We start from the raw sequence: 13,224 nt of genomic DNA on the forward strand, positions 1-13,224 counted from the left end.
AGATTTCCACTGCTGTACCTTTCTTGTGTGAATGGGAACAAACAAGTGTGGTGAGTTTGTCTCTCTCACTTTCCTCATCAGGCGCAGACACAGACGGCTTAGCGTAAGAAGATGATATTTGTTGTTTAGGCAAGTACAGTAGTTCAATACTTATACACATTCTCATTTTGCAGAATAAAGCTTTCATATCTCTTTACACCTAAGCATGTCTGTCAACAAAGTAAAAACGAAAAACAACGAAAAAATATATATAGAGTATATATACATAGTATACATACATGTGTTGAAGTGTTCCTGCTTGTACATCCACTTTATAAAGTTCAGTTCATTTTCTTTCAGCAGAAAGAAAAAATATGCATATGTACATTTTGGTAACTATTTTTCCTGCTAGGGCAGGACCAGTGGTAGCGTAATAGCCCGACAAGAAGTCGGGCCAGATTCGATTCCTGAGCCCACTGTTGCAAGTCACTTTGGAAGTGTCTGCTAAATATCACTTTTACTGTTGAAAACGACTTTGCGCCTAAATATAAAATGTTTATTGAATGCTCTGAGGAGTATGTATGCACTGAGGAGAATACAAACCTTCTCTGTCATTCTGTGGTATATCAAGTCTGTTTTTAGAAAAACCAAGCCAGTTTCATATCTCTCTCTCTCTCTCTCTCTCTCTCTCACTCACTCACTCTCTCTTTCTCTCTCTCACTCTCTCACACACATACACACACACACACACATACACACACACACACACACACACACACACACACACACACACACACACACATTGCCCATAACATCCTGGAGTTTGTTTACAGATCACTTTCGTCAGCATAATCAGCAGCAGAGTGTCAATTTGATGCCAAGGACATCAGACGCATTCCATGAGCTGTGCACTGATGGTCATACTGGCATTGAAACCAGACACACTCTCTAAACATTCCAGGAAATCGATTAATGACATCATTCATAATTGAAGAGTATTGATCCACAGAAGCAGCAATCTTAATTGGTCGCGGAAAACAGAGAGGGGTTTTAGAATGTCACAGAATTTGCCGTTTAATCACCATAATGTCTAAAGCAGACTATAATGATTGCTTTACTGCCATCATTCCACATACATGTGCCATGGCTACCTCTATTACTGGTGGCTTTTCTTTCCAGTTTTTCCAATACCAGAGCATAACCATTTACAGAAAATGTTCTGTTTTAATCAGTTTTGCATTTTATGCTCCTGAATGGATCATTAAAGCCTGGCTGCTTTAATTTCCGTCTTAAGCTTTTTTTTTACTAACCTCTGTGAAGCAATCAAGTTTATCTTATTTTTTTCAAACACCCAGCACAAGTTCAGGAAGAAAAAAAAGAATGAGACTACTCATCTGCGTGAAGCAGTGAAAGTTAAAAAGCGACCTGACCCACTGGTTCTTGTGAGATACCAACATCTCTTTTTGCACCCCTCTTTTCAAAAGAATTCAAACGCACATATTGATCTCACGAAGAAATCCCTTCAGCCGTCACAACTCAAATGCAGGGCTTGTTTTCATGCCCCCCCTTGTGCGTTTAAGAAGTGCTCTTACAGAGATTACTTTCATTCGTCGAACAACAAAAGATTTCATAGAGCGCTGCTGCACAGAGATACATTAGGGCTTTTTTTAGGAAAGAAAAAGAGAAAAACTGATGTGATTGTGATTAAAGGGCAGGCAAGAAGCAAGGTGTTATCAAAAATATTTAACATATCACAAACATGCACACTTTTAAAAGTTTTTCGATTATAAAAAAGAAATCGTACATAACAAGTAAAGCCCATTTTAAAGGCAGGTCAAGAGAAAAATTGTTACGGGTCTGATGATTTACTGATACAACCAGACTTGCACACCAAAAACTAAAAGAAGAAAAAAATAGAAAATAAATCTGAGCATGAGGGTAAATACCTCAGTTCTAACAGACCATATACAGTGTTGGATATATTATCAGTTGTTACCAGCCTTGTTTTTTTGATGAATTATTCGCTATTTAACCCCAATTGTAGTGAAACCAAAAGTAAGGTGGTTTGGTTTAAAATTAGATACCTATAAGGCATGATTAAATCTTGCTTATGTTGTGAAAGCTTTTCTTATAATTTCATATGGTGGTTAATCAAAGTTAAAGCTGCAGTAGGCAAGATTTCTTTGATCATATTCACTGAAACCGACACTATGCTCTGACAGAACAACATAAATCAGCTGGTTTTAGAAAAAAACCCGCACTTCTACCTCCACCTAGAGCCTGTTATTTGTTTTGCAAAATTCCACAGCTCCCGGTTCTTCTGGTCCAATCACAGCAGGGCTGTGTGAGATCTGACTGTCAATCACAGTCTGGTGCAGTCTGGTGCGCACTGACGAGCACAAACTTGATGAGGGGATGCTCAGTGGTAGTGGGGGAGGGCCATGAAAAATGTGGCTAAGTCCCCTCAATCTGTCAGACTTGCCTACTGCAGCTTTAATTATTGTATCGCCCACTGATGCTTTAGTTGGAAAATGGAAGATAAACCTAATCAGCATTCTCCAAAAGCACTCTGTTCAGTAAGAATTATTGTGGAAATGTCAACAGCCAGCTTCATGATCAACTTCATTCAGTGAGGTTAATTTTTTTCAAGTTTATCATGAAGAAAACATGTCACTTGTCACATGGTGAGCCATATCATGTTTTAAATTAATCCAAGCAATATGTGTGGCGAGTATATTATTATGATAATTAAAAACCAATTTGTTCATTATGTTTAGTTGAGATGTCTCAAAAATAGCTTTCAAAAAGGGTGGATATAACTGTTATTGGACCCAGTGCAACCTGCATACGACCTTCAATCTAGCTGTGGTGGAAGGTTCACTCTGTTTCTCAGGGAGAGATCTATAGATAAACCAAATTATTGGTTTATCTATAGTTAATTATCATTCTCATTAGTCGCGAGTGCATAATTAAGACAAAAATGTCATACTTTTATGTATTTTGGAATTTAATGTTTAAACACATCAGAATACAGTAATGGCTGTAATGCATATTTAGAGTATATTGTGCTCCTCTATTATGCTGGCCCTCTCTTTGGTACCATACCGGAAATTACACAAAGTAACATGGATCTACTGAGGGTTATTTTAACTGGCAATGGAAGATCACAACAATGCACAGCCCTTAATGCACTGACATTCTACAGTGACCTGAACAACCCAATATGGCACTTACAATTCAGAATTGATAGAGGAAGTGGGTAATTCAAATGTAAAGATCTTTCAATCACTGATCCAATCTCTCTGAAACCCTTGTGATCCGAATCAGAAACTGTATGTCTTCATTTACCAAGCCCAATTATGAAGAATTTGACTTTGTTTACGTCCACTGTTTACACTCATGTGACATGTAACCAGAGGCGTATCAAGCTTTTTAAAAGTGTGGGGGTTGTGGGATAGGAAAATAAAACAATCTGGCCAAATGATAAATAACTCCCTACAGGGATGTTGTAAGTATTTTCTGAGAGGGGTGCCGACTATATTGGTGTCCGGGAGTTTCTCCCCCGAAAAAAAATTGAGATTCTGATTGCTAAACACACCATTTTAATGCAGTTTGAGAGGGACAGAAGAAGCAGCGCCTATGTGTGCATGGGCGGATTATGAACTTTCGGGCCCCTGGGCCCAGATGTATTAAGGGCCCCCCACTAATTGTCGTATATGTGGGAGGGGGGGTTTGAGGGTCCTCCCCCAGAATTTTTTTAATTTGTTTGATGTGATTTCCTGTATTCTGGTGCATTTTGGGAATGGCCAATACTAAATTCAATCAGATTCATATCCTACATCCTGATTTGTTGATATTGAAGCAATGATTCCATGCAAAGGCTTGGGCTTCAGGGCCCCCTGACCCCTTGGGCCCCTGGGCCTGGGCCCGGTAGGCCCGTGCAGTAATCCATCCCTGTATGTGTGGCTCATGTGACATGTAGGCCTACATGATCTACCTGCTATCACTTCTCTATTTGACACTACCCTACATGGAGACATATCTCATGTTATAAATCAAGAAATCATTTCAGAAAGTATGTTTTGTGCATATGGGTTAGCAGGCTACAATAAATTGCCTAACAGACAGTAGCCTAATTTCGAGGTATCACTAATACCTATTAAATAAATGTAAAGACACAGAATAGTGACAGAACTGTAAGCTCAAATTCCAAAACGTTTTAAGTCTACCCAAACATATGCAAAGAGAATATAAATAAATTGTGTTGCATATACTGTAGCCAGCTTAATTAATGTCAATTTAAAGATTATGATTATCAGTTTCTATGGTTTTTCCATTGATAGTTAGAGGAAGCCACGTTGTTGTTTAAACTATTGTTGCTTCTAGCCCACGTTACCTCCAGTTTCACTTGTTGCAGGGACGCACACATTGCATGAGCGCTCATAAGCGTACTATTTGCTGGAAATCTTAGCTCTCAGAACTCAAATGTGTCTTGACGCGACCGTTTGTAAGATCAAAATAAGATGTTCTAACTGGAACGCGATCGTATTTTAGACATTAAGATCTCGAGTAGATGTAGCACTACGACACACATTGACAGTGAAATGCCGCCGATGTTTGTACACTGAAAAAAATGACATGCAAGAATTACTTAATTTTATTTAGGTAACCATTTGCACTCAATTTAATTTAGCTACATCCAGCCATATAGATTTAGTTGAATTTGCTTAATATTTTCTTGCAATTAAAGCTAAACTAAATTGAGTAGTTACAACTAAATCAAGCCAAGCAAACTCCAATCAAATATTTTGAGTAAAAATGTGTATTAGGTAACCATTTGCACACAATTTAATTTAGCTACATCCAGCCATATAGATTTAGTTGAATTTGCTTAATATTCTCTAATGCAAGAATTACTTAATTTTTTTTAGGTAACCATTTGCACTCAATTTAATTTAGCTACATCCAGCCATATAGACTTAGTTGAATTTGCTTAATATTCTCTAATGCAAGAATTACTTAATTTTTTTTAGGTAACCATTTGCACTCAATTTAATTTAGCTACATCCAGCCATATAGATTTAGTTGAATTTGCTTAATATTTGTATATAATTTCATTGGTAAAAATTAAGTTAAACTTCAAATTCAGGTTAAATAGTATTAACTTAAATCTCAAACAGAAATGGTATAACTGTCTTTATTAAAACAAATGTTCAACACAGAAACACACATATGAACACACATTGTGACCCTTTGCTCTAAAAAATAATAATTTTCCCGCTCTCAAACCAAAGCAAAAGCAAAGGCAGTAGTGCCAAAGAGAGAGAGTGTGAGCACCAAAAGAGAGAAAGAAAGATTCAATAAATGGTTGTGAAACTTTGACCAAAGCCAAACACCTTACCAGTGAGTGATTGTGTGTGTGTGTGTGTGTGTGTGTGTGTGTGCGTGCGTGCGTAAGTAAATGTGCCGAGATAGAATGACAGAAAGACAGTGAGAAAGAAAGAATGAGAGAAAGACAGTGAGAAAGAAAGAAAGGTTCACAACCATTTATTGAATCTTTCAAATCAAGTCAATCATGACTGTGTGTGTGTGTAAAAGTGTGCAGAGAGAGAGGATGAACGATAAAGAGAGAGAGAGAAAGAGAGACAGCAGGGAAGAGAGAGAAGAGGCCCACTTGCCCATCTAATGATTTGGTTCTTAAGATTGAGAACCTTGGGTAGGAGCTTATCACCATCCATCTGAATGACAACTTTTTGCATGAATTTGTAATAGTATTGAAGAGTTCAACGTTGATTCAATGTGTATATGACCCCTAGCTTCACCAAAGTCCTTTTAGGCAAGTCCCTGCACTCGGCAGCCATAATGCAATGCTTTTTTGGCACTCATCGGGCATCCTATTCGGCAGAAATGCGCGTGCGCAAGGCTTCACGACACCAACCTTACTCCAGCACCGAGTTCACAACACATGATTGGAGGATTTTTTGAGTGCTGTGTCTCCTCATTAGAAAGTCTCTGGCTTCACTGCACAGCCTTGTGCAACAGACCAAGGTTCCTCCAAAATGATGCCTCCATCCACAACGATGCCGATGTCCTCATGTTCCAAGGGGTGGTTTTCTCTTGACACCTCCTTGCCATGGATATCCTTTACAAAATTTAAAAAGCTGCTTTAGGTTGACGCTTGAGAAAAGGTACGAGCTGGGAGCTGGCTTAAAGGTTTTTGGCTTAAAAATTGGCATAAAAATGCAATTTTTATTGCAATTTCAACATGCCCTTGGTTAGTGTTACTTACCATGTACATGTATGAGAGAATCATCATCTTCACCAAAATAAAGGCACGGGGTCTTGATGGCTGCCTCCCTCCTCAGATGTACAGTCTCTGTCTGTTCAGATACAGGGATATTAATTATTTTGTGAAAATACAATCAATACTCTAAATAATAATAACCTCTATTTATAAAGCACTTTTAATACGGAAGATTCAGTTCAGAGTGCTTTGCAACAGAAAACAGGCATTTGGCAAGCATTTCTTTCCCCTGTATTGGTTGAAACACACCCCAATCACGTCCCAACGAAGCAGCGCCAGACTTAAATTCTGACAGGAATTGAGTATAACGACATCAGGCTAATAAGTGAGTGTACCAGTTGGGGAAGGAACAATGTGAGCAACGGGAAAATGAGTGAGTGGGTAAATGTATGACGACTCATGTAGTCGTATCAACCCTGCACTGTAAAACCGAACAGTACAAGTAAAACAATGTTTTTGATTTGTAAACACTCAAAAATGAAAAAAAGTTAATAGTACTCTAATCGTCTGTGTTACTTGAACAAATTTGAACTTTTAAGTTGACAGCACTCATCCGCTTTAAGTAATTTGAAAAAATAGAAAGCGTGGGAAACTTCGCAAATTGTAGCAAATTTGTAGGCGGATCTTCTGCCATACGTGGACCTTGTGTACAGCACCAACGCCGAGTGACAAGCGACGCCGGCAACGGTCGACCACCAGATGACAAGAGACGAGAACAAGAGCAGTGAAAATAGACAACGAGAGAGGAGACGACGAGAAGAGAGAAAAACCGCAATTAAACGTAAGTGGAAAAGTGAGGTGCATGTTGACCCTAAAGCACGTCCTTTATCATATTGTTTAAAAACCCGAATGTTTGAAAATATTGTCTTAGGCTACGTGACGTAACTTTATCCGGTTAGAACTAGCTAGCACTAGCAGCTAAGAATTTGGCTGCTGTATGCCAGCACTTGCTGGATCAGCCAGCGATCTAACTCAATTTGCCAATGTGAGTACTAAAAATATGAACTAATTAACCCCCGTTAGCACTATTTAACACAATAGCTTGGAAGTGCAAGCTTTGTGGTGCACTGCTTGATAACAGGGCACAGGTCCTGCAACATTATCGTTTACAGCATGTTAGCAATGTTTCCTCCATTAACGTTAGTCCACTGTCATGTTACTGACTGTCTGCACATTTAAGTCAGTAGCCTAAATTCATTTGACACGGTCACACACAGTTCATGCTCAGTCAGAATGTGTATTATTCGCATGTCAGCTGTGTAGTTGAAAACAACCATTTAATGTGCAAACTGTTCTCGGCCATTTAAGGATGCATTTAAAGTGGCATTTAAAGCGACATCATGAGATGGTGGATTGTCCTAATAGAGATTGTCAGTATGTTCAAATGTGTATTCGTCCTTCAATTCACAGATTCAGAAGTTGATGCAAACAACATTGGCATTGAGAAGGAAGGAGATCATATCAGACGTCCTTCCCCGCAGACATAGCCTATTGGTTCGGTGGTGGCCTGCAATCATGTTGGAATCCCAGGTAAGCATTTCTTTTGTACAAATACTTGGAATAGATTCATTTCATGTGTGGTTCTGACCAAATGTGTTTTAAATCTTTACACTTACCCCCCTATTTTGAGTTTTTGCTCGAAATTGCACACCGCCTACTAACAATGGCCCTGTTTCCACATACTAAGAGTGCTTGACCCCCTTTGAAAGCAGAGGTCTTGTAGATTACAACTCCTCCATGGACTTAAGATAAAAAGAATGCTTTGGTTTCAGAAGCTGTACTATCAAAGAAAGGTAATCCTATTGAATTGCATTTTGTAGTTATTAACTGGCTTGACTCCATGTTTTCTCATGCAGGGATCCTCAGATGTAAATATCCGACGTGCTGTGACGCTCCGTGGCCTTCCTTTCTACCTCCATGAGGATGATGCCACTTTTCTAAAGACATGGGATGTAAGTAAGTATGTTTTCTATTGACATGACAGTTAAAGCGTAACTGTGGCATTAAGCGACCCATGGCCTGTTGTTTCGAGGTCAACGCATGCTATTAGAATGAAAAACAATGAGAAAATTGAGTACAACATAAAGCAAATACTGGTCCAGCAGCTTAAATGGGTGGTTCAGGATTTTGGACATAGGACCTAATTTCCAAGTTAGCAAGTGTGTTATTTATCAGTGGAGACCGTTTTTAACACGTTTCACCCAGTCCTCGTCTATTCAGGCGTTATATTTATTTGCCTCGGTGTACTATGGAGTGGGTAAGACTGTTTTTAGTGGCAGGCTTACACATACTGTTGACTCGCGCCAGCCTAGCACCTGCGAACTCTGCAACTAGAAGGACTGGATGAAACGTGTTGAAAACGGTCTCCAACTTGTGTTTTTATCTTGGATCTTGGCACAAGGGATTATAACACCTAATCCTGTGTATTAATGTAATATCACACTTGGTAACTTGGAAATGAGGTCCTATGTCCAAAATCCTGAACCACCCCTTTAAACTAACCTAACAAGGCATTTTAACTGAACTGAAACTAAAGCCAAATTCCCTGGTAGGTTATCAATAGCTGCTGGGCCACTACTCAGTCTATGTTGCACCAATTTTTTAAATTCTTTTAATTTTATTCTTACGAACAGCCGTGACCTCGAACAACAGGGCTATGTGTCGAATAACGCTGGAGTTACATTTCAAGCTTTTGTTTTTCTGTTTGTTTTTTCACCAAGAAACTCCAGGGAAGTTACTTAGTATTATTTCAAGTAATTATTTCAATAATGCAACTGCCCTGGAAAAGTTTGAAGATAAAATGTTAAACTTAATATGACATGGTATCACTTGACATGTAATGCCTATTAGATATTCAATTAACACACAATTGTTCTTTGTTCATTTCTTCAGGTCTCTCAATCGGAGTTCCCAGATATTGAGGACCTTACTGTTGAACTCATTCTGATCAGCACGAACAGTGCAAATGCATCCCTCTGCCCAAAGAAGACTCCTGTTGTTTTGGATTGAAATGATTGTTGAATTTCCTAGCATTGGTCAGGCATTTGTCATAAAGTATCTATCTATCTATCTAGATAGATAGTATCTATCTATCTATCTATCTATCTGTCTATCGATCTATCTATCTATCTATCTATCTAGTCTTTATGCCCTTGATCTAAACTGTGTTTATTTGAATTTAGCCTCCACTACAGCCCTGTTCTGAACTCCAACCTGTATTTGTTTCCATGGTTTACATGAAAATAAAAGATTAAGAAGAATTTCACTGGCCTTTGTCAACCTTTTTAATAATTTTCTTTCAAGTCCTTAGTTGAAACTAATCAAAATTGACAAGTTTGTTCAACTTTCTGGAAATTAAAACTTTTAAGTTTTACATTTAATTTAAAGAATTGGTTGAAGCAAAATGAAATATTTCAGGCTGACATCAATAAATCCAATTAAGCTATCTAAGCTTAATTTTATTAATTACCGTGAACTCATGTAGTTGATGTTTCTTTAACTTAAAAAAACCTTGTTGAACACACTCAAAATTTGCTAGTGAAGACTAATTAAAAAAGGTAAGTTTCTTTGACTTAGCAAAACCGAGTTACTATTACTTAAATTTTTTTGTGTAATCGGTTTCACCAATTTTTTTGAGTTCAATTAACTTGTCGGGTTTTACAGTGTGAGGAGTCCAGTTATAGTTAGACACAAAATTATAATGCCTCTATCTGTCGCTATGTTGTAATAAGGAACAGATCCAATGTGATCATTGTATGTAATATGTAAGAGAAGTAAACAATAATAGTAATACAAACTTACACCTTGCAAAATCCTCAAATGTTTGGTCATTTTATGTCCTTTAAACCTTCTTCTGGAACTTATGACCTTCTTCTTCTGGAAAACGGCGGTCACTGGACATCCAAGGTTACGCATCTTTGACCTGTAGCTTGCCTGAATACCCAAGCATCACAGGCATTTCCTGATCCAGTCATCAAGCAAGGACATTTCTCAATACCTGTAACTAAAGAGGATAGAAACACATTTATAATATAAATATAAAGTATACATTTATGAAATATACTTATTTAATACATACACAAATGGTACTAGTTAATCAAACGATTTTGACACTTCATTTAATTGACATTTGACACATTATCTTACAATCTACCAACAATAGCTACACAGCCCTGCTTGTTGGTCTGACTGTCCCCTTGAAGGGAAAACATTTCAAATTTCAACACCATGGAACAAATAAAATGTTCAAGCAATAATATCTGCTTAACAGGTGCGTAGCATCAGCCTGTCCAGATCTTGCACTGCTGTTGAGTTTGAGAAATGCCACCACCACCACCATGCATATTCAGCGCTGGCGATGACATGAAATAGTGGTACTCCATTACTGACAGAATAAATAAACACGTTTCTAAACCTAGCGTAAATGTGGCTTTTGCCCAACATTGTCCGAGTTATGACCTGACCTAATCACTCACAAAACATGAGTCCTATTTCTTTCCTTTTTACATGTACCTTGGCCTGCATTCTGAGTCTCCAAACAAATGTATTTTGCAAACTCGGCATTGCTCAAGTTAAGTGTCAGTTGACTCCACAGGGGTCGGTGAAAACGTGTTTGGTCTGCTGCATAACGTGTTCGGTTAGCTAACTAGCAACGTTAAGGTCAACCATATTTCAGGCAAGATCTGTGTTCCAATTCAGTTAGCAGCTAATGTTAACTGTACAAACTTTAATGGGTCCACTGAGTTTCAACGACCTAAATTGTCTAACATTAAGGTATATATTCATTTTGAAGTTATTCAATCAATTACGTCGAGGAGGTAATAAAAGTAAACTTTAAGATGAACTTGTTAGCCCAGTTAACATTATATTGGAGTAGAACTGCTAGGTAAAGTTAACTTTAGCTAGCTTGCTAGACGATTTCTTAAATATTCAAGAAAACAGCTTTATCGTGTCAAATAAGGCAATTAAAGACACTCCAAATTTGTAATGGTAAACTGACTGTCAAATGACGTTTAATAATATACCACTTACCGTTAAAAGTCAAAAGCGAAGATTTCAAGTGCAGATCCCTTCAAGCCAACGGAACCGTTTGCAAAATGGAGGACAATCATCTTTTGGCAGCCAAATAAACGCATGCGCAGCACTGCCTCTGAAGCAAAACCCTTTTTTCTTGCAGATATTACTTAACTGAAATTAGTTTTTTGTAAAACACAAACAAATCTGAAGCAAACCCCTTTTTTTCTTGCAGATATTACTTATCTGAAATGAGTTTTTGCAAAACACAAACAAATTGAGTATATAAATACAGTTTCATTTAAGAAAAAAATACTACATGTCAAAATCACTTTTTTCAGTGTAAGATCAGGTCAAATAAGACGTTCTAAATGGAACGCGATGTAATTAAGCTGTTCAGATCTTTTCCAAGCGTCTTGGAGACGTTATGTGTGCTGACTGGGCTATGTCTATATAGTTGATGACACCAAATTAATAAGTATTTCTGATTGGGGAAACTTTTGGCCTAGTTTATTTTTTTCTCAGTCCGCGGTCCCATACAATTCAATCTTGCTGCAACTGATCAGACGTGTGAAGCACTGGGCATAACTTAATTTCGCGGCTACGTGGACCAGTAGGTTAATTGTTGAGGAGGCCCATAGTTTGAGAAAAGCTGCAGATCATAGACAGAGAAAGCATAATGCTCTGAGAACAGTAGCCAAAGGTCTTTCTGCAGAAACAACAAGTGCCTTGGTGCGCGCACCCCTGCTTTCACTTTCACTCCCTGCATTTATACATTGTGACAAAAACTGTCAGTCAGACAGTGAATTTTGGTTTACTAAATTAGCATAATGCGGTAACAATTATCATTTCTTATTCCACTGCTTGGTTGAATATCCCATTGGGTAACACTCCATAATAAGGTGCCATAATAAATAGCAAACTAGTAATTACCTAACCCTTTAATATTTGTTAATTGTTACTAACATATCTATTTGGCACGAGTTAATAGTTTTTTCATCATCAATTAAATATTAGTTGTTTGCATAAAATCTGTATGTTAATGTTTTAGCAAATCTATTAACTAATATTTTATTATGTTAATAATTAACTAAATGTCTTTTTGGCACTAATTAACAGTTATTTCTTACATCATTTAAATGTTAAATGTTTATTTACAAACTATATGTTAATAGAAAAGTTAATGACTTATTATTTAACTAATTGTTATTAAACTGTGCTTCTGCCTATCCCAATATGAACCACTCCCCATAGGACCCTTACAATAGATAGATAGATAGATACTTTATTGATCCCCAAGGGGAAATTCAAGAAAAAAACACGGAGCTACCATGACATGCTGCCACTGTCGGCGCCGGAACCGCTTGCAATAAAGTTGGTTAAGCTTAATTAATATATTAGTAGTATATAGCTATAAGCGTGGGGCCCCTTATAATAAAGTTGGTTAAGCTTAATTAATATATTAGTAATATATAACTATCAGTATGGGGGACCCTTATAATAAAGTTGTTTAAGCTTTATTAATATATTAGTAATATATAATTAGTCAGACGGTGAAGGGACTGAGACCAAAACTGGCTTATCACATTTATTCCTTTAGAAAAAGTTAAAACAAAACAACAAGTAGTTGAATGGGCTATATTACATGCATCATTCCTATACCATCACTGTCAGCCCTATAGTCCATGTCACCAAAGGTGGCAAAATCTAGCAATGATTTTCGTAATCCTTTATGTCTGAGAGATATGTTTTGGTATGATAACCTTTTCTAAGTGGTAGCTTAGTTGTATTTTTACTGGCTTTTATACCCATACCCAGTACAATTCACAATACATGCCTATGTGTAGGTATAGGTGTATGCAAGTGTGTGGGATGATGTGATATGTCTTATGTCTTATGTATATATATGTATATCATATGTAGATGGC

General features: G+C 37.5%; 1 long non-coding RNA gene across 2 annotated transcripts; it reads left to right on the forward strand.

Moving 5' to 3' along the window:
- Positions 1-6,703: 6,703 nt before the first annotated feature.
- LOC143100859 (uncharacterized) lies at positions 6,704-9,548 on the forward strand. Of its 2 annotated transcripts, none has more exons than XR_012981956.1 (4): positions 6,704-7,064; positions 7,694-7,813; positions 8,140-8,239; positions 9,176-9,548. It is a non-coding gene; the product is annotated as an uncharacterized LOC143100859 (long non-coding RNA). The 2 variants fall into 2 exon arrangements; XR_012981957.1 differs by having other exon boundaries at positions 6,705-7,064; positions 8,140-8,235.
- Positions 9,549-13,224: the final 3,676 nt, after the last annotated feature.

The sequence above is a fragment of the Alosa pseudoharengus genome, unplaced genomic scaffold, assembly GCF_046254945.1.
Source record: "Alosa pseudoharengus isolate Yale_2024_CS ecotype anadromous, Long Island Sound unplaced genomic scaffold, YU_APseudo_1.1 YU_APseudo_1.1_scf_3, whole genome shotgun sequence".
Lineage (NCBI taxonomy): Eukaryota > Metazoa > Chordata > Actinopteri > Clupeiformes > Clupeidae > Alosa > Alosa pseudoharengus.